Genomic DNA, 23,262 nt, shown 5'->3' on the forward strand with positions numbered 1-23,262 from the left:
TATTGTTTCCTAAGTTTATATAAATATTACTTAACATAGTATAATATTACACCTAAAATATGAATCAAAGAAAGCTGAGAGTGCTTTTAGCTTTCTTTTTGTGTAGTAAAGTGGCAAAAAGTTTTTCTGTTTCATGATATTAACTTTTGAAAATATCAGATTCTCATTTTCTTTTAGAAATACATTTACATTTTTATCCCAGTGCAGAAGGTAACATAAGGTTCAGGTCCAGTTACAGACTAAATGATATAAATAAATCCCCAATAAAATTTCTTATTTTAATAAGTTTAAATTTACCATTACAACTTTAGGTTGAAGAACACCAGCTTGATAAAATGTTCTTTTAAACATTTTAAAGACTTGTATACCTGGAAGATATGAACACATTTAATATATATATGAGTGTTAGAATTATAATTACTTTGATGCTTTTATATTAACCATGTTTAACTTTTAAAGAAAATTTAGATTTTGTAATGTAGTACAATACTTTAAAATAACAGTTGCTGTTTAACCAGAATTATACAAACCCTTAACTTTAAGACTAGTTGTTCTAGGGAATAAAACTTAACAGATACAATGTTAAGAGTAAATTAATGTTTTAAGAATTGTTGTTCATTTTAGTATATAGACTGAAATTTGGTTTATATCAATACATTAATATTTGACCTTAGGAAAAAACCTTGAATAGTTTTAACTGTTGTGTTACTTATATATACACATAAACCTTTTAAAATTTACCCTTAATTAACACTTTTTAATCCCTTAATTAGACACTCTTGTTGTTTACTTAGATGTATTACAGCCTTATTTTATCACATAAAGACTTTTTTAACTAGAAATATTTTATTAAAAATATTTTTATATCTAAAACCTTATAATGTTTTAATCTGTTGATCCCTTTTTAAAATTTATATTTTGAAACAACTTTTATAAATTTATGAATTCAGATAAATCACTTCATTTTAATCCAATGAAATACTTTGTTACTTATAGAACTCTATTTAAATACAGTTGAAATTTTGGACCCTGTATATAGAATAATACCTGTTAAGAATTTTACTAATCATGTTTTTAGTGACAACAAAAAGTTTATTTAAACCCTTCTTTTATTTAACAATTTATGAAAACACCAAAAATGTTTTAAGCATGTTACCCTGTGGAATTTAAGGAGTTAAGAGTACTTGATGTTATATTTAACAGTTAGCATATTAACTTTTTAAACCAATTAGATGTCTCTAACAAACACATCCATGATCAATCCGTATATGTAAATCTAAATAAGTTATTTTTTAAAAGCCAAGGTATCAGAGAATTGCATTGAGCCATATCAGTCACTTCTTTCCTGTTGAAGAAAAACCTAGAAACAATGGATATTAGATATTTTATAAAACTAACATTTTATTTATTTTTTTGACCACCTGGAAACAAAACTGTGTTAGTAACTTGAAAGCCATATTTTTGTTTACCCAATTTAAATACCTTTTAAATTATGTAAATAAAAAGCATTTGGATCCATTTTTTTAAATTTTAATTTATGATCTCATATGTCAATTTTGGTACCAAATATATGTAGACATGACAATAAATTGGTGTACATATACATAAAATAAACAGAAGATCAAAGGCCTTATAGGTAATTTTTAAAAACCCATTAGATTGAGAGTTAACCCTTGTAAACTGGCCTCTGAATGAAGCAGAGCATTAAGAAAACCTTACAGTTGGATAAAATAGGTCTGATAAAAAATTAACTTAGGTGCACCAGATCAAAATTATGAACTCAAAAAAATAGAACTTTCAAAGTCTTTAGCCTCCATACTGATGTGGTCCTTCTCATCAGAGATGCAAAGGAATTAAGAGAATATAGACAAAGGTTATGCCCTATCCCTTCCTGAAGGAGTTTCCCAAAGAGACAACAAGGGAGCTGCTCCCATTGATCTCCTTGGGAGAGCCCCCTCAGGTTGGGGTCTTGCTCTAAACTGGTTTTTCTGGTCTCCTGGATAGCAGCCAACAAAATTTTAGCCTGGCATTTTGATGGACCAACTGCAATAGTTGGAAGTTCCAATTGGCAGCAGTTTATATTTTAATGTAAGCTTTAGTGAACATGGTTAAAAATCATTTTAACCATTTTTTTTCCAAATTTGACATAAAACATTTGATCAGATTGTTCAGGCTGCCCAAAGACAATTTGGTGGTCCCCTGAGTGGGCCATCTGACCTCAAAATTTGGTCATTCTCTCTCACAGAATTTAGAGAGAGAAAAGACATTGTAGTGGGTTCTGTAGTCACTGACTCTCTTATGGAATTCCTGGAAATTAGTTAACATGCACTGGAGCAGAGTACATGACTGACATGAGGGAGACTGACCCATGCTTACACTTAAAGGCAAAAAAACAAAACAAAACAAAACAAAAAAAAACAGAAAAGGACAAACAAACACAGAACACATAAAACACCAAAGACACAGACAAGTGACCACTCCAGATTCCAGGCCAGAGGGACTGAGCAACGTCTTGCCAGTCCCTGACTTGGGAAGAAATGCTGCGTCCAGCCTTCCTCAGAGCCCACAGATGCAGGTCCATCAGAAACAGACTTACCAGTCCCCCAGGGGTGCAGAAACAGGTGACACCCTCAAAAAATTTAGCTCAGTCCTGGGGCGAGGCACCACATACCATGCAGCCTGGGGCTGAGGAACGTCTCTCAGAGGCCTTCCAATAGCAGCAAGGTTGTGGCCTCTCCCCTCCACAGGAGTTTCCAGGTCAGCGGTGAGTGGTGGTTGCCCACCAGGCAGTGAGAATCTCACTGGGGCCTCCAAATGTTATGGGGTGCAACTTAAGAACAGACTGATCACCACTGAGGAGTCCAAATTTGAGAGTCTTTATTAAGCTGTCCAGCTGACTGTCTCACACAATTCCCAAAAAAATGGCTAATGGGAGAACAGCCCTGACCACAGGGTTGTAGGGGTTTTATACCAAATATCACATCAAACATAAGTGTCTGTTGCTATGATTCAAAATTACAAACTAACATCATGAGATTGTTGACAGAGGGGGAAGTGGGTCAAACTGACCCTTATCTAGGCACAAACTAAAGAATGGTTGCTAACATCCACACAATTACTGTTTACAAAGTACATTGGTTAACAGCAATAGAGGTCAAAGGAGAGAAATTTTTACTACATAGGAGTTGCCATTGTACATTATTAAACATGTCACGCTAAGTAACTGTTGATGGGTACAGAGGTAGGGTGCTCCCATGGGAGAAACTTATTTCCTACATAACATGGAGTCTCAGAGCAAAATGGAGTCTGTTTAGTCATTTTCCTTAGATCTGGTCTATAACATTCTAATGGAGTCAGATCTGTCAGCCCATCACAAAGGTACACTCATACACTGCTGGTGGGGTTGCAAATTAGTGCAGCCACTCTGGAAAGCAGTGTGGAGATTCCTCAGAAATCTTGAAATGGACCCACCATTTGACCCAGCTATCCCACACCTTGGCTTATAATAAAAAGGACTTAAAATCAGCATACTACAGAGATACAGCCACATCAACGTTCATACCTGCTCAATTCACCATAGCCAGATAGTGGAACCAACGTAGATGCCCTTCAGTTGATGAATGGATAAATAAACTCTGATATATATATATATATATATATATAATTTTATATATATATATGATTTTATATATATGATATCATATATATATACACACACAATGGAATACTACTCAGCTATAAAGAATAATAAAATTATGGCATTTGCAGGCAAATGGATGAAATTGTAGAATATCATGCTAAGTGAGATAAGCCAATCTCAAAGAACCAAAGGACGAATGATCTCACTGATAAGCAGATGCTGACACATAATGAGGGATAGGAGGGGGGCAAAAATGGAGGAAGGAGGGACTGTATAGAGGGAAAAGATGGTGGGAGGGGTGGGGGTAAGGAAAAATAGCAGAATGAATCAAACATCATTACCCTAGTAAAAGTATGATTATACAAATGGTATGCCTTTACTTCACATACAAATAGAAACAGCATGTATCACATTTGTTTACAATACAAATAAATTTAAAAACAAAACAGCCCATTTGGAAGAAAGGATCATTTTGAGGGATGGGAAATAGGGATTGAGCCAAGAGGCACTTCAACACTGAGCCACATCCAAGCCATTTGTATACTTTATTTTGAGACAGGGTGTTGCTAAGTTGTTCACAGTCTCAGTTGCCAAGGCTGGCCTTCAATTTGTGATCCTCCCACCTCAACCTCAAGAGTCACTGGGATGACAAGTGTGTACATCTGTACCTGGTGTATTTTAGCATCTCCACAAAGAATAAATATTGAAGTTCAACCTCTATCATACATGTTTTTTTCAACTTCAACACATTTTTGGAAATTCCAAAATAAACAACGTGGGATGCAAAAAGGAGGGTTTACCCAGCACAGCACAAACATTTCCTCTCCTTTCCCAATGTGGATTGGAAGAACTTGATTATCTGGTTTTCAGTGCTGATCAGCATGAATGCACTGATGGTGGCATAGCCATTGCCCACCAGCATCTGAACCCCAGGCGAGCTGGATCATTCTTCTGAAGCTCTTCAGCAGATGTGGAGATACTGCAGTCCATGAAGTACATGATCACAAAGAAACCCATGAGCAGCAGGATGGTCCTGGTGGCCCTCAGCTCTGGGGATGCCCTTGGAGACAGGCTGGTGCTGTGAAGGTGCTGGCACTGCCTCTTATGCCTGCATAAGAGGGTCACCATGTACATACTTGAAAGGGCCATGAGCCCTATGAGGAAAATATCTCAGAGTATTCCCAACAGGGAAAAGAAGGTCTTGAAGTAGTGACCTGTGGGGGAAATAGAGCAGGATTCAGAGGCAAAGTAAAAACCTGAGGTTGCATTGTTGGGGACTTCTACGGAGACTAAAACACGAACATTAATGAACATGTTGAACACCCAGAGAATGAGAAAGCAACACAGACTCTGTTGTGAAGATGTCAGTTTGAACTTTTCCAGAAAGGAGCTTCTGGGGCTGAGGGTGATGGCCTGAAGAACACTCAGCAGGCAGGTGGTGCTAACAGACAGGCTCCTCATCAACCTGTACAAGTAGATAACTGCTTTACATGTGATGTCATTCCAAATGTCTTGAATCTCCAATATGTCCATATCCAGGAATGCCCTGGTTATTAACATCAGCAGATGAATGAGGGCCAGGTGAGCGATGGTCAGATCAGTGGGCTTGGGCCTGTGCTGGAGAAGGTATGCTAGGATGTGGAAGAGAAGCAGGAAGACGTTGGCTGTGATCCCCATGACAATTTGGGATAAAAAGGCATTTCTTACAGCAAAAAAAGTGTAAAGTATGCTGCTTTTTGTCATTTTTTTTTCTGGTGGGAAGAAGTATAAAATTAATGTCTAGGAGAAAAGGAAGATAAGCTCTCTACATCTCAATTATTACCAGCTTCAACATTCTCAACCAACAGGAGAGCCCACATCAAAATATATGGGTACCTTTTTAATGCACACTTTTCAAACTTTCTCAATATTCAAGTATAGCAACTTCTGTTTACCTCTGTTTAACTTCACATAAGTGGGGCACTATTAATTTTTCATAGTGTGTGCAGCAACCTGATATAAAGCTCAGTGTATCAAATTTGAAGTGAATTCAAGTGAGAGTGATTGAAGGAATGTCCAAATAGAACTCTCAAGGAAAGGGTGTCCATGAGGTGGCCTGGTGCTGTTCCATACTTTTTGACCTTTATTCTGCTTTTTTCATCACCAGTTTACAGACAAATATCAAAATGTTGACTCTGAAATCAGTTTTTGATATTAATAATTAATATATATCTTGATATTGGATATTGAGCCCAGGTTTCTTAACCACTTATACTATTTTACATTCACTTGATTATGCCAGGAAAACTATATTTAAGAGGGATGGACCATCACTTGTTAGCAGGATATTGTTAGAAAATTTCTCTACTGTTGACTTTTGGTATATGGACAAAGGGTGAAATGTAATCACATTTTATGTTTTTCTCTAACCACAGCTTTTACCCAAACACAATTACACACTGAGTCATTCCCTAGTCATTCCCTGTACTTTTTTATTGTGAGGAAGGGTCACACTAAGTTGCTTAGTGCCTCAGTAAGTTTTTGAGTTTTGTCTTGAACCCACAATCATCCTGCATCAGCTTCCCATGCCACTGAGATGACTGGCATGCACCTTGAAGCCAGCACAATTCATGGGGTCACACATTTTAGTGTTTTCATTTGGATAAAGAAATCCAACTTTGCCCTGAGAAGGGAGTTTATATAAGGGAGAAAGCTTTCATATTTTCTTTTAGTAAGGAAATGATAATGTGATGATGACATTCTCATGAAATATCTCCCTACAGAATAAATGTACAATCTTTATTTCAATTTTAATTATGCTGTATATCAATGAAGCAGGTAACATTTACAATGAGACTAGTAACATGTTTCCACATTTTATCATCTGTAAAACAGTGGGTAAGACTGTTCTTTAAACAGCTTTCTAGAAAATTATTATTATAACATAACTTACTAAGGGTGATGAACAATGACAAGAAGTCAAGAACTTGTGTTTCAAGCCTAGTTAAATAAATCCTTCGAAATACTTAAGGAAGTCTTGGTCTAAAATTGAAAATAATTAGTGACATTATAAAATTTTAAACTCATAAAGTTAGTAAGAAAAAAGGTTTTCTCTATTCATACCTTCAGAAAAAGATTTGCTGCCTTGTTGTGCTCAAGAAAAACAGAAGAAAAATACTAATATAATGGTCTAGAAGTCTCTGCATTATAAGTCACACATTGTTATAAGTAGGCAGGACACTACATGGTTTCTGGGTCTTCCATGTAGCTATGAATAAATTGGGACTATTCCTATGTGAATACTTTAAACAAGTTATAAGGTATATCCTGACATTTTGGTCCCCAAATCCTTCAAAACAATATGAACTCAACATGTAACATTTGAAGATTCCCCTTAAAAGTTACAGAAAATGAAATAATTATTACCCCTTCTATTATGTTATGAAATACAGACTTGTGTGAATTCAGTTTCAATCAGTTAAGATCATAAACTGTACAGTACTGAAAAATTAGAGAAATGCTCTGATTTAGCTATTTACTGAAGGCACAGGGCTTTGGTTTTGGCATTGCCAGGGAGATTGCGTCTCGCCTGCATCATCATGGGAGGGAGGGGCTGAACAAATTGTTGTATGTAATTTCAAGCACAGGAAAGGAATTGTGTTTTCCATGGAGCATTACCTGAAAATGAGTGGAAATATTTCATTTTTTTCTGTAGGAGAAATTTCCTAGTTAGACCTGGAAAACTATATCATTTTTTCCACATTGCTGATCAAAGAAAGTGGCAGAGTCCAATGCTCTCAGGAGCCCCCCACATGCACTAATTCCACTGGAGTACCAGGAGGCAGCAAGCAAGGAAGTATCTCACTGTTTCTACATGGTGCAGAACACACATGTGTGTTAGTGAGACCTACAGTGCACTCCCATACATTTTACATATAGTTGTATTAAAAAGAATGTAATGCTTCTAATTCTGACCTGATTTATCAGTTTTATTAGAAAACTTCCTGAAACATGATTATTTCAGAAAAGCAAGATAATAGGACTCCTCTTAACCTGTGCTCTCCCTGTGCCTCACCCCATTCACATCTGCCAGTACTACTCACTCTAGGAGACCAAGGTACAGCTCGCTAGGCCTGTCCATCATCAGGATGATCCAGGATTTCCTCCTCAATCTGAGATCTAGGGAGAGGATGCTGAAGTAGCGCCTGGCTCACCTAATGTGCCAAGTATCAAATCATGATTTTAACACTGGAGAAAATAACCCATCGTTACAAGGGAGGTTCTGAATATGGTGACATGAGTCACAGAAAAATAATATGGAAAGAAATTTCAGAAACAGTTCACATTCACAGAGGTCACAATGAGGAAACAAGGAAAGACTAAGTGGGCATATTCATGAATGAACAAGTGGAGAAAAATGTAAAAAGACATCTGCTTCTCTAAAATATCACCCCCATGATCCCTTAGAGCTGACACTATGAGGTTCCCACAAGGGAAAGATAACTCTGTGCAAACTCCCTCTCCTGCCCTCACTAAGGATATCTTCATTTAAACATTGTGCATGCTGCCATTGTCCAAATCATGGACAACCATAACATATGTGCTATCATCAGATGGGCCAGAAGCTAGTAAGCAATGCCAAAATCAGTGCACCCCATCCAGGGTGAGGACAGCAGTAGATCTGGAGGATGGCTCTCAGCAGAGCTGAATACCAACTTGTGCTACTGTGTCCTGGGTGTGAACAGTTACAGGCTGGAAGAGATACAGGGAGAAGGACACAACTGTTTTCTTGGGTGCAATATGGACACAACAAAGCATGTCATGTAAATACTAAGTTATAAGTTTTCATTCAGTGTTGTGCATTAGATACATGAAAGGGCATTTTGGATTACTGTTATACAGGTCCAGTTCACCATCCATTCTCTACTAATGTCCCTATTCTGCTTCACATATTGGAGAGAGGACACCTATGGCTTTTAGAAACCAGGTGTGATCACAACTCTTGCAACTTGGTTGTATCTCTTAAGCAGTTGTGGAACCTGGCCATTGATCCAGCTTGAAACCTCCCGGCCACCAACACACCATTGGTTTATATTTGTGAGATCAAAACTAAGACAAAATATATCTGCATGAGAAAATGCTACTTGATAGTTTGTAGGAATGTGAGTTTAAATGCTGTAAGTGAATGATTTGAACAAAAAATATTATTTCTTCCAATTAATCCAAAAGTATTTTGATGTATAATTATTTCTCATTATCTCAGACATAGAAGAAAATATGTAAATAGTGTTTAGAATTGACTAATGGAAATGAGAAGGAAAATGAAGAATCTGTAATAAAATTCAGGGGATAAAACTTATTTTTCCTTGCTGAATATGAATATGAATATGAATTTGTAATGCTAAAATACCAAATAACCAGACAATATAATACTACATACTTTGGGAACTGATATAGCAAAAGATTAAACTAACAGCAGTCCTAAAAATAGAGGGGAACCAAAAAATTATTTACTTTAAATCATCATTTCTTATGAGAAAAATTTAGAAATGTTCACAAGTCAACAAATTAAAATATTAAAATAAAAATTTACCTTTACATTCTAAGGAAAACAAGCCTTTGAAATTTGAGTATGTGTGCAGCAAGATAGAAAATTAGGGGTTTCCAAAGAATGTAGCATATATTTTGGCTTTTGATTATTCATCTAAATCACATAAGTCTACTCATCTACTGATTCTGCACTGAGGAATAGAAAGGCTCTTACCTTGCAGGTTGCATGGAGAATCATGGGACCTGAGCTGATTTTGCAGTTTTAAGGAAAGGAAGTCTTTAACTCACTTCTCTGTAGGCCTTTAATTTTAGCATCTATAAGAGGGTGACAAGATTCCACTGGAGAAAACAGAACATTGACTTCCCCAGTGAAATATGTCACATGTCTCTTACTTTTATTTTATTCTCTGATGGATACTAGCAACCTGGTGAGAATCAAACTCAAAACTTTTGTCTCAACTCACTGGATAGGCCTGTTTGAGGGATCTGAATGCTCCCAATTAGGTAGATTACACTCATTTTTTTCATTTCTTAACCTAAGTTTGAGTTAGTTTAAATTCATTCCATATATTGTAATTATTCTAGTCTGGGGTTTGTGTTACCCACTGGGAAATGGGTTCCCAGTGGTTCCAAAGGTCCTCTCCCTAAAATGCAAGACAATTGTTCCTGGTTCACTCTCACACTGACTATGTGTCTTGATGTATTACTTCTTCTAGGATATCAAAGCTCAGCTTTAGTTTTGCACTTCTGTTCAGGTTAAATAAGATATTAAATTATCCATTCTGGCCATAATTATAAGGAGTAATAATATTTTAATATAATTTCTTTTTATTCTCCAGGAACTTCTAGTGTCACTAAGTGCATTATACATGTATTTCATGACCACCATCTCCCTACATGGAACAATACATCTCTTGTAAGAATCAGGAAAAATTTTATTCTGTAATTGAGGAATGAGGATTCACAAAACAAAAACAGACAGAAATTCATATTAACATCCAGGGTAATGTGAACAGAGGGCTCTTGAAAGTAGAGGATCCTCAGTCCTCAAATTAGAAAGCCTATGATAGAAATTATATTAGACAATTTAAACAGCACTCAACTTTTTATTTATTATTAAATTGATAAGGAAATAAATAGAAACATGACTAAAGTATCTGTCTATTCAAAGATGCTTTTAAAGAGGAAAGATACACACTCAGGAAAATCATTTTTAAAGATGCAGGTAGGCTAAATGGAGAACATGGAGTTTGTTGGCTTAATACAGAATGTCATACAACTGCAGGTATCCATAGTGTGGTGGTCGTCAGGCGATGATATTCTTCACCAGGTCTTTCCTCATATTCCTTAACGAGGAATATGGCATAAATTTTCGTGGTTGCTAATCAGACAGATTGAGCACCAAACAGGAGGACACATCATGTGGTAGCTCATAATCAATGTCCAGCAAAAATCTGTCTTTTCACCACATCAAAGAGGCAAGTCTGTCAGACAAGGTAGCTGGGGAAGTTTGGTTTTTCCTCAAGCAGCTACCTGTTTTATCACCAGAATTATGTCAGCAAAATGCAGGTTTATGAGCTTTAAGGTATTTTTCCCAGAAGAAGCACTGAAATTGTGAGGCCGTAGGGTCTGTGAATGGAGCTCTGTGGCACAGTACTTGGCTAGCATGCATGAGGACCTGGGGGTGTTCCAAATGCTGCATTAAAAAGAAGAAATCAACACAAGACAGAGTTGGTTTTTGAAAAGGAAATTGAGATTGATTGATGAGCAAGATTTTAGAGCGGAGTGAGGCAGCATTTGTCCTAGCTCTGCTACCCAGAACTCAAGCAGTGGAAATATCAGAAATATAGTTTTTCCCTGAGACTGAGAGTGAAAACTCCTGAATCTGGAAGGGTGGTTTGCCCTAGCTAAATCAATAATTCTTCATCTCATGAAATGGATCTAAAAAGAAGTCTCAATGAGTTTATCAATCATCCATGGTGAACCAATCTTGGAGCCATCTTGGACCTCCATGTGGTGGAGCTAGTGGGAACTGGAAACCCAGTTCCATGAGTTCAGAGCAAGGTCCATGTAAACCTACATGAGCCTAGCAAAGACTTAGCTTGCAACTAACAAACCTGTGGAAAATCAGAAACCAAGAGCATTTGACCTAAGAGAAGACAGGTCAGAGAGGCTTGAGAGAACACAACTCTGCCTGTGGGTCCTGAGAATCAGAAGAATTAACAAAGCCAACAACAGCAGGTCAGGAAGTTGTAAGGTAAGTGTGAGTTCACTGGAAATCAACATGCCTGACCAACCAATCTCAGTGACATCCCAGCCAACACCATCTGGGAGGCTGAGGCAGGAGGATTGTGAGTTCAAAGGCAGCATCAGTAAATTAGCAAGCCCTAAGCAACATGGAAAGACCCTGTCTCTAAATTTATAAAAGGGCAGGAGAACACTGGGTCTGTGATATAGTGCTTGAGTGCCCCTGGGGTTCAATCCCCAGGGGAAAAGAAAGAAAAAACATTGGAGCATATCTGGAAAAAAATCTAGAAATTTGTGATCTCTCCTGGTTAAGCAGTTATTATTATTATTATTTAATAGCGTTCACTCACTCTCATTTACAAACTGGAAAAAGGATATTCGGAGATTTTTTTTTTTTTTTTTTTTTTGGCTACTCATGTGAAATTTCGCCTGCAGAGAAAGTATAATCTTCAGTCATTTTGAAGCAACAATAAACAGTGGACTCCATTTCTAAATATTGTTGCAAATTCATGACTTCTTCTCATCCCTTTTCCAAAACATTTAGGTTTGCATTATTGCATTCTATGAAGTAACACTGAAAATAATTTATTCAAATGCTCTGATATATAGGTGATGAAAACATGTTAGTGAAAGTTCTATAATGCTATTAACAACACTTGAAAGGTTTAAGTTTTAAAATGAATTAAGCACAATGAAAGCAATGTCCCTATTAAAACAAATGGCATGAGAACACAATTTTAGAAGTATCCTTTTAATTTTTATTTTATAATGTTGTACATAAAGGATAATATGCATGTAGATATGTATACATTAATTTTGTAAAGATTCCTCTAATTTTCTAACCTCAAATTAAAAGGGATATGAGAACAGATGTATGTCATTTTTATGTATAAAGTTATAGAGAATAACCAGATTGTGTGCCTGTGATCATGGGTGATGCATATAACATAAAACAAAGGTGGTTCATGTAAGATCTTTCTAGTGCCTTTCCTGTGCTTGTCATGGGTACCAAACCAAATATGCTGAATCAATGAAAGTATACATTTGTCATTCTGCCTGATCATCACATGTTGGAAAACATGAACATTTTTTGGTGATGTATATAATTTTCTTTTTACACAAATACAGTATGTTCTCACTCATGTGTGGAAACCAAAATCATTGACCACCAAAAAGTGCATCTTAGCAGAGGCTAGAAGGGTCAGTGGAAGGTTAAGTGAGAGGTGGGGTGAGGGGCAGCTGTCCTCAACTGCAGGGCTGTAGTAAGCAGTTCTCATGCTCTGTAGCTCAACATGGTCAGAACAATCTACACCAAGTAATTACATACAACCACATAAGTAGAGGAGAAGAGTTTTGAGACTCCTCACACTTCAAAATAATAAAATTGAGGAAATGAGAAAGTTACTTCCCATATTGTGATCATCAAACAAGGCAAACATATTTTGATTTATAATATTGTACCCCAAGTCTCAACTCAAATGTTATGTAAATCAAAGAGAAAACAGATGTCTTTGCAAGTATTCAGTTAGGAATCTTGTTTTTCCCTAAATTTAAATGCATTTTATACTATATCATTCAAATAATGAAATAGAAGAGGTCATCAAAAGCCTACCAACAAAGAAAAGTCCAGGACTAGATGCGTTCTCAGCCAAATTATACAAAACCTTTAATGAAGAGATCATTCCAAAATACTCCTCAAAGTATTCCATGTAATAGAAGAGGAGGGAACCCATCCGACCTCATTCAATGAAGCCAATATTACCCTGATACCTAAACCAGACAGAGAAATATCAAGGAAAGAAAATTTCAGACCAATATCCTTAATGAACATTGATGCAAAAATTCTTAACAAAATTTTAGCAAATCACATACAAAAATATATTAAAAAGATAGTGCACCACGATCAAGTGGGTTTTATACCAGGGATACAAGGTTGGTTCAACATCCAGAAATCAATAAATGTAATTCACCATATCAACAGACTTGAAGTCAAGAATCACATGATTATTTTGATAGATGCAAAAAAAGCATTTGATAAAATACAGCACCACTTCATACGCAAAACACTACAAAAAATAGGGATAGTGGGAACATTCCCTAACATTGTAAAGGCCATCTATGCTAAGCCCATGGACAAACTCATTCTAAGTGGTGAAAAACTGAAAGCATTCACCCTAAAATTTGGAAGAAGGCAGGGATGCTCTCTTTTGCCACTTCTATTCAACATTGTCCTTGAAATTCTAGTTAAAGCAATTAGACAGAACAAAGAAATTAAAGCAATATGAATAGGAAAATGAGAACTTAGACTATTTCTGTTTGCTGATGACATGATTATATATTTACAGAAACCAGAAAATTCCACTAGAAAACATTTAGAACTCATAAGTGAATTCAGTAAAGTAGCAGGATTTAAGATTAATGCTCATAAATCTAACACATTTCTATACATAAGTGATGAATCCTTGAAAGGGAAGTTAGAAAAACTTCCCCACACACAATACCCTCAAAAAAATAAAATACTTGGGAATCAATCCAACAAAAGATGTGAAATACCTCTACAATGAGAACAACAGAACACTAAAAAAAAATTTAAGACAACCTTAGAAGATGGAAAGATCTCCCATGTTCTTGTATAGGCAGAATTAATACTGTCAAAATGGCTATACTACCAAAAGTGCTATACAGATTTAATGCAATTTCAATTAAAATCCCAATGACGTACCTCATAGAAATAGCACAAGCAATCATGAAATTCATCTGGAAGAATAAGAAACCCAGAAGAGTTAAAGCAATCCTTAGTGGGAAGAGTGAATCAGGGGGTACTGCAATACCAGAACTTCAACTATAATACAAAGCAATACTAACAAAAATGGCATGGTATTGGCACCAAAATACACAGGTAGATCAGTAGTACCAATAGAGGACACAGACAAAAACCAAAATAAATACAGTTTTCTCATACTAGACAAAGGTGCCAAAAACATGCAATGGAGAAAAGATATCCTCTTCAACAAATGGTGCTGTGAATACTGGAAATCCATATGCAACAGAATGAAACTAAACCCTTATCTCTCACCCTGCATAAAATTCAACTCAAAATTGATCAAGTGCCTTGGAATTAGACCAGAGACCCTGCATCTTATACATGAAAAAGTAGGTCCAAATCTTCAACACGTTTGCTTAGGATCAGACTTCCTTAACAGGATTCCCATAGCAAAAGAAATAAAAGCAAGAATCCATAACTGAAATAGATTCAAACTAAAAAGTTTTCTCTCAGCAAAGGATACTATCAGCAATGTGAAGAGAGAGCCTACAGAGTGGGAGAAAAATTTTGCCACTCATACTTGAGATAGAGCACTATTTTCCAGAATATGTAAAGAACAAAAAAAAAAAAAAAAAAAAAAAAACTGTACACCAAGAATTCAAATAACTGATTCAACAAACAGGCCAAGAAAATTTACAGACGCTTCACAGAAGAAGATCTACAAACAATCAGAAGACATATGAAAAAATGTTCAACATCTCTAGTAATAAGAAATGCAAATCAAAACTACCCTAAAATTCCATCTCAGCTCAATTAGAATGGTGATTATCAAGAACACAGCAACAATAGGTGTTGGTGAGGATGTGGGGAAAAGGTACTCTCATACATTGCTGGTGGGGTTGCAAATTAGTGCAGCCACTCTGGAAAGCAGTGTGGAGACTCCTTAGAAAATTTGAAATGGCACCACCAGTTGACCCAGCTATGCCACTCCTTGAACTATACCCAAAGAAGTTAAAATCAGCATGCTGCAGTGACACAGCCACATCAATGTTCATAGCTGCTCAATTCACAATAGTCAGATTGTGGAACCAACCTAGATGCCCCTCAATTGATGAATGAATAAAGAAACTGTGATATATATATATATATATATGTATATATATATATATATACATATATATATATAATGGAATATTACTCAGCCATAAAGAATAATAAAATTATGGCATTTGCAGGCAAATGGATGAAATTGGAGAATATCTTGCTAAGTGAGATTAGCCAATCTCAAAAAAACAAAGGATGAATGATCTCTCTGATAAGTGGATGATGACACATAATGGGAGGTGAGGGGAGCATGAATGGATGAAGGAGGGACTGTAGAGAGGGAAAAGAGGGATGGGAGTGGTGGGGGAAGGACAAAATAACAGAATAAATCAAACACCATTACCCTATGTAAATGTATGATTACATAAATGGTATTCCTCTACTTCATGTACAGAGACAAAAGTTATACCCCATTTGTTTACAATAAAAAAGAAAGGAAGAAAGAAAGAAAAAAAAGAAAGAAAGAGAAAAGGAAAGAAAAAATTCAACTGTAGGATAATGAAGAAAAAAATTAAAGGGTACCTCAGAATATGGAAAGACCTCCTGTGTTCTTGAATAAGCAGAATTTATTTCAGTCAAAAAGCCATATGCACTTTCAATGAAACCTCTATCAAAATACTTATGACATTCTCCATAGAATTAGTAAAAATAGGAAAAAAAAGCAATGAAGTTTAACTACTCTTATAGCTTACACTCCTGTATAAGACAATGCAATAACTTTGGAGAAGAAATGTTGTGGGTGAGGCAGGACATCATGGAAGAAGCTTGTGTGGAGGAAACTAGCTCAGCACACACCCATCAAGAAGTGGACTGGAGAAACTCCTCACCATGACAAAAAAAAAAAAAAAAAAAAAAAAAAAAACCTCCAAAGTCAGGCCCTTAGTGACACCTTAGTCACACCCTACCTGACCAGGGTTACCACCCAGTTAATCCCTATGAGTGGCTTAATTCACTGAGTTAGGGCTTTTATAACCAAATTATTTCACCTCTAATCCTTCTTGTATTGTCTCACACACAGGCAGTAGGGGAACACCTCATATCTAAACTACATCAGTACTTTCTCTACAATGTGTCTAGCTGTCATGGGCTTGTGTTTTCTCTTAGGATTCATTGAGATTTTTACTTGATATGTCTCATTACATTTTGAAAAAGTTACTCAATGATTTTGTCTTAGTGTTTCCCTTTATTTCCTTTTCTTTTCCAAATTCTAATTTTACTTAAAGTTAGAATGCTTACTTACATACTTCAGATAACCTCTTGTACTAAATAAATTTAAATACATTTAAAAGCTGAGGATTGAACCTAGGTCTTCACCATGTTAAGCATGGACTTTCCCAATAACTACATCCCCAGCCCTAAGTCTTTATTTTAGCTATCTCTCAATAACTTTGGACAATTATTATTCAGTTTTTCAGGTTCATGATGCTCACTTCTGCAATTTCCAATATGGCCTGCCCCATCCATGGGAAATTTTACATTGTAAATACTATATTTATAGTTCTTGAGTATCCATTAGATATTAATTATCCAATTCTCTCAGAAATAACTAATCTTTTCTTCTCTTATATTATCATTAACTATGAAAAATTTGATTATCATCATTTTAGAGTATTACATTCTAATAGTGAACCATCACTGGGTCTACTTAAAATAATCATGTTTATTTTAGACTTATACATCATGGGATTTTTGTTTCTGTCCCAGACCTTATGAATGTTTATAAAATTTTGTATACTTAGGAATCAAATAGACATTTATTATTGTTCCTGTCAGAGGAAGTAGGAGCCTGTTTTAATCTCCACTCATGAAGATGCAGGATGACCACTCAAGGACCCAACAGAGTGGAACCCAGCTCAGACTCTGCCTTAGCTTCAAGTGTGTTCCCTCTGCCTGCCATCACCCCAACCACAGCCTCCAGCTCTGCCTCTGGTTTTGTATTTGGCTTCAAGTGCTCTTTCATGTGATTCACAGTTTGAGTCCCAAAATCTTCAGTATGGAAATTATGGTGTGAATGAATGGTAATGTCAGAAATCCAGGTGATCACTCTGAGAATGGAGTGGGGAAGAGGGTACCATTCAGGCATCATAGAGAGAGTAGCTTCAGTGTCACAGGAGAAAATAGAAATCTCTCACTCTGGAATCCGGTCATCAGAATATGTGGAATGGGTATGTGCTAGTTTGAACTTTGCATCAAAATGAGAATTTGGATTGTCTACACGATTGGGAAATACATTTCTGTCAAGGAAACTCATGGGACAATTTGAACACCACTCTCACCAGAACAGAATTATCAAGAACAGAATTCAATCAAGGGGCAAGTGAAATGTTCCATCAGGCAATCTACAGTTCTGTGCTCACCAGTGGGATCTCGTCACCTTACTAGAGACACTAAAATTACAGGCTGCAAAGAGATGACCTCACAGCACTGGGTCCTTAAAACTCTGAAGGTTATTCTCAGATACACCCAGTACCCCACATCCATTCAGATAATGGCATCTCTGTCTCAGATGCAGTGAGTAAGAACATGGGGAATGTAGGAGGAGGTTTGAAATGGCAAATTGGACCTCTTCTTTTTTTAATTTTTTTATGGTAAACAAATGGGATACATGTTGCTTCTATTTGTACATGGAGTAACAGCATAACGTTTGCATAATCATACATTTACATAGGGTAATGATGTTTGATTCGTTCTGCTATTTTTCCTTCCCACCACTCCTCCCGCCCCTCTTTTACCTCTATACAGTCCTTCCTTCCTCCATTCTTGCCCCCTCCCACTCCCCATTCTGTGTCATCATCCGCTTATCAGTGAGATCATTTGCCCTTTGGATTTTTGAGATTGGCTTATCTCACTTAGCATGATACTCTCCAATTTCATCCAATTGCCTGCAAATGCCATCATTTTATCATTCTTTATAGCTGAGTAATATTCCATTTTATATATATATCACAGTATCTTTATCCATTCATCAATTGAAGGACGTCTAGGTTGGTTCCACAATCTGGCTATTGTGATTTGAGCAGCTATGAGCATTGTTGTGGCTGTACCTCTGTACTATGCTGATTTTAAGTCCTTTGGGTAGAGGCTGAGGAGTGGGATAGCTGGGTCAAATGGTGGGTCCATTCCAAGTTTTCTAAGGAATGTCCACACTGCTTTCCAGAGTGGCTGCACTAATTTGCAGCCCCACCAGCAATGTATGAGTGTACCTTTTTCCCCACATCCTCTCCAACACCTGTTGTTGCTTGTATTCTTCATAATCACCATTCTAATTGGGGTGAGATGGAATCTTAGGGTAGTTTTGATTTGCATTTCTCTTATTACTAAAGATGGTGAACATTTTTTCATATATCTGTTGATTGCTTGTAGATCTTCTGTGAAGTGTCTGTTCATATCCTTAGCCCATTTGTTGATTGGGTTATTTGTATTCTTGGTGTAGAGTTTTTTGAGTTCTTTATATATTTTGGAAATTAGTGCTCTATCTGGAGTATGAGTGGCAAGGATTTTTCTCCCACTCTGTAGGCTCTCTCCTCCCATTAATGATAGTTTCCTTTGCTGAGAGAAAGCTATTTAGTTTGAATCTATCCCAGTTCAAATTGGACCTCTTAATGAGGTTTTTTTTAGCTTTATAAGAGACATTTATATCTAACCACTATATTTCACCAGGCAACTGTGAACCACAAAGTGCAATGAAGAAAATTTTCCTACAATATGTCATCCTTTAATTTTTGAGGTCTAAAATATTAGTCACTGTTTTCTATAAAATGTCCATTTTTTAAGGTTTCTATTTAATTTTAATCAAACTTTACACAGCTTACATATATGTATGATGTATATGCTATCTCTTTTATATGTAATTTACTTCTGTAAAAATGAGGGAAGTAATAAGTGTCCCATCAATTTTTTATTAAAAATGCTCAAATTTGCTTCAATCATCTTACTGAATACATAGAACTATTATTGTCTTTTTGCTTCTATAATATGAGGAATTAAAAATATACTTTAACATATTCAGAAGGCAATGAGAGTAATCTCATATCGCTACAAGCATCATTGTAGTTTCCCATAAAATCTTTCTTATCCTACATTTAATAACACAAAGTAGAAATTAATAATTTTATTCCACAGCATGTGCTCTGCCCATTAATAAATTGAGTGAGAATACAGTAGTCCTGATGTTGCCTTCACATGAAGTATTAAAAAGTAAAGTGAAACTGATAGTTTTTCTTTATTTTTTTACACCATTCAAGTCGCAAAGGATTTATTTTACTGACACAACAAATCTGAGAATCATACAATATAAAATTAAGTCAATTTGAAAACAAAAATTGAGAATTTCTGTTCATCAAAAGATAATACTTAGAGTGAAAAGTTAAGCCACCTAACTGGAAGAACATATTTGAAATATATACAGCCAACATAGAACCCATATTACATAAAGAATTCCTACAAAGTCATTTTAAAAAGTTAATCAAATTAATAGAATAGGAATAGACAGATAGGCAGTGTTATGGACAATGCTGATGCTCACAAAGATCATATCCATTAGACTACCTCAGAAAACTTAGGCAAGATCTACTGAAGCTGACAAAGCAATTTCACTCCTTGGAGTATACTCAACAGAAACATATACACATGATCACCAAAAAACATTTATAAGAATGTTTGTGACCTCGGTATTTGCAAAAGACAAAATAGGATGCAACCCAAATGCCCATCAACAGGAAAATGTGTAAATACATTGTGTTATGGTCACATAAAAGAATAACTTTCAACATCCAGTGCAGATAAATCATCAGCAGTCCACTTGAACAGCATAACAATAATATATAGAGCTCAGAAAGAGTATCATATATATAGAGAGAATTTATACTTGCATATAAATAAATGGAAATTAGCAGTACATAAAAATGAATACCTAAATCATAACATACTCAGGTAATTACAGATATGTTGAAAATTAAATGAAACCAGGCAAAATGTTAAAACATTGGAAAGAAAATATTAAAACTATCCTTGTAATTTCAGAGTAGGGATGGACTCTGGGGCCATTGACTGGCCGAACAACATGATTTACTCTCTGTTCTTTATTTCCCATAAATAGTTTCCTTTTCTGTACTCCAAATCCCCCTGGTAAACAAATTCCAGTATCTGGGTAAAAAAAGTTATGCCTATTAATCTTGTCTCTTTTCTTACTTCATTTTAATATTCACCTTCCCATTTTCCTAATAATAAATGTATCTGAAAGGCATTTTGGTAGGAAGAATATTTAGAGAGCTTGAACTTCATCCTGTCCTGGTCTCTATGCTCAGAGCTCGTTTTACAAGTACATCATTTCATGCACATGCATTTACAAAAAAAAAAAAAAAAAAAAAGTGAACCTATCTACTTTTCTTATTCCTTTTAAAGGAAATCGAACTTGACTTCTCATTATTGAGTTCATCAGGGAAACAGATTCTCCTGTAGGTATGTTTGGGTTTCCAAGTAATGAGAGTTTAGTGTCTGTGATGAAGCTCCTTTGGAAGTTCCTGATTCTTCATTGTTACAATAATATTTTTTCTTCTAATATTTCTGATGACAAACTTTAAAATGTTGTTAGAGTCTAGCATAAATTGTGAATGCTGAGTTGTTCTTAAATCCTCACAATTTACAGAAACGAAGTATTATTTTCAGCCTTATATTCCACAAATAGCTGCCATTCATTTGACCACATAGTCTCCAGGTTTCTCTCCATATTCCTGTAGCTCACATCTTTCACATGGGCTCTGTAAACATTCCCTCATGTGCAAGCTGTTTCTCCATTGTACTCTTCATAGTTTCCCAACTACAAATGTGCTACAAAATAGAGCTTGCTGCCCAATATTCTCTGAGTCCCAAACCCACATGAAAAAACCAGTCCCACAACACAGATCACATTTGTCCCTCATACCTTAGCATTCAGAAGGTAACAGGAGCAGTGGTGAGTTGAATTATATGGCAAAGACAAACCAAACCATCCTGTTCTGCTATCATTATTATTATTACTATTACTATTACTATCATTACTATTACCATTATTATTATATCAGGGATTGAACCCAGGGGTGCTTAACCACTGATATACATCCCCAGCCCTCTTTGTATTTTATTTAGCAATAGGCTATCACTAATTTGCTTAGGGACTTACTAGGTTGCTATGGCTATTCATGAATATGTGATCCTCCTACCTCAGCCTCCCAAGCTGCTGAAAATACAGCACACCCAATGTATGAGGAAGTCCTCCAGCAAACCCCAAGATAGTGAGTACCAGTCACCACCAATATTCAGCACCACTGAAGCCTCCTGCTATTCCCAAATGTCATGGTTGGCTGCCTAGATCCAGTATCTCTAAAAATACTAAACCCCACATGGTGCTCCAGCCATAGCCTAGGAGGGTGATGGGACACCCTCCTCAAAGACAGACCTGATGATTTGTTGCAACAGCCTCAGATTGGGGGCAAAAACCTGCAATTCCTGAGGTCAATCAGACCCAAACACAAAAATGATGTAGAAGGCAGGAAAAGGGCCCAAGTTAATAAAGGACAGGTACCTCCAGGTAACCTAATGCACAGATCAATGTGGGAAAAACTTCAGAAAAAAGTGCTTCTTCAGTGGTCAGGGAATCCCAGAGGTTATATGAGTGTGACTGAGACAGGAGTGCAAGAAACCTCCAAAAATGGGGGTTAAGCCTCCAAACAAAATACTCTGGTCTATAGAAAGAGGATGCCAGCATGGGAAAAGACAGCCAGATCCCCCAGAATTCTCCTGGGCCTTAAGTTTAAAGAGCAAAATGTAGTCCAGGACAAAAGTGAAAAAGAATCCAAAAGGATAAAATACTATTTTATTTGGACACATTGAGCACACAGGGAAATTTGGGTGTCCAAGGAATCTCCAGGAAAACACTAGGCCTAGGGACAGGGAAGAGAAATTGAAAGCACAAGTTCTTCCTATATCTGAGTCACACTGTGACAGAACTGTGTGTCAGCACTGTGACAGAGTCTATGTTAATTTCTAAAGGGGCAAATCTAATAGTTCTTTTGCCTCCAACCTCTAAAGATTCACTACCTGATAAAAATCTATAAAATTCTTACTTCCTTTTCTATGTGTATCTGTGCATCTGAATGTATTTTGTGTTGTGTCTACCTATGTACTTGTGTCTGTATTTTATATGGTACCAAAATGAGCATTTAGGGAAAGGAGCACTCAAAAATATTTTTAAAAAGCAAAGTAATCCAAATGACTTTCAGTTCATGTGACTTACATTGGCTCAATAGATATGAGTGAAGGTGTATTCAAACTTTGTAATCCACAGATATTTTAGGTATCTGGCCAATCAAGAGAGTTCAGATTTCTCTAAATACTTAACGTACAATGTCCTTTGTTCTGAAGGGTTTACCTTTAAAAGCAATAACTGACTTAAAGTGCTAATTATATTTGTCTGATACCTTTGTTTTCATGGGGAACCCTAGTTGAAATGGAGCAAGTTTTAACATAAATGGGACTAATCTACATAAATGTGTTTTTATAAGCTGCTGGTATATGGAAAAACAGTTTAAGATTGTGTCATTTCTGGTTCTTTACTGAATGCAAGGTTACTGAGTGTTAAAATTTTAGTAGGTGTGATCCTAAATGCAAAGAGCACAAAAGTATCAGTAGTGTCTTAAATACGTGAAACAAAGTATTTCATCATATTATAGAGCAGTAACCAGTTTAAATAGAGAAGTTTCATAAGATTGTTTTATAATATAAATTAAAGAAAATTTCAGAATGGAAAATTTAGATCTGACACTAGAAACATAATATAAAAAGTTATAGGTATGAAAGTATATTTATGTATGGAAAATAAGAAGGAATTGTAAAGTAATAGGATTATGATTAAGTCCAAGATGAAAGAGAGGACAAAGCTAAGGATGTCAACAAGTTGTAGAATGTCTAAAGAAGTTGTAAAATATATGTAAAAAGTAAA

At 36.0% G+C, this 23,262-nt stretch overlaps 1 pseudogene across 1 annotated transcript; it reads right to left on the reverse strand.

The window, feature by feature from the left end:
- Positions 1-4,436: 4,436 nt before the first annotated feature.
- On the reverse strand, positions 4,437-5,383 carry LOC306650223 (vomeronasal type-1 receptor 90-like; annotated as a pseudogene). Its single transcript has one exon. The product of its transcript is annotated as a vomeronasal type-1 receptor 90-like (transcript).
- Between the last annotated feature and the right edge of the window lie 17,879 nt (positions 5,384-23,262).

This window comes from Sciurus vulgaris, assembly GCF_902686455.1.
Source record: "Sciurus vulgaris genome assembly, chromosome: 19".
NCBI lineage: Eukaryota > Metazoa > Chordata > Mammalia > Rodentia > Sciuridae > Sciurus > Sciurus vulgaris.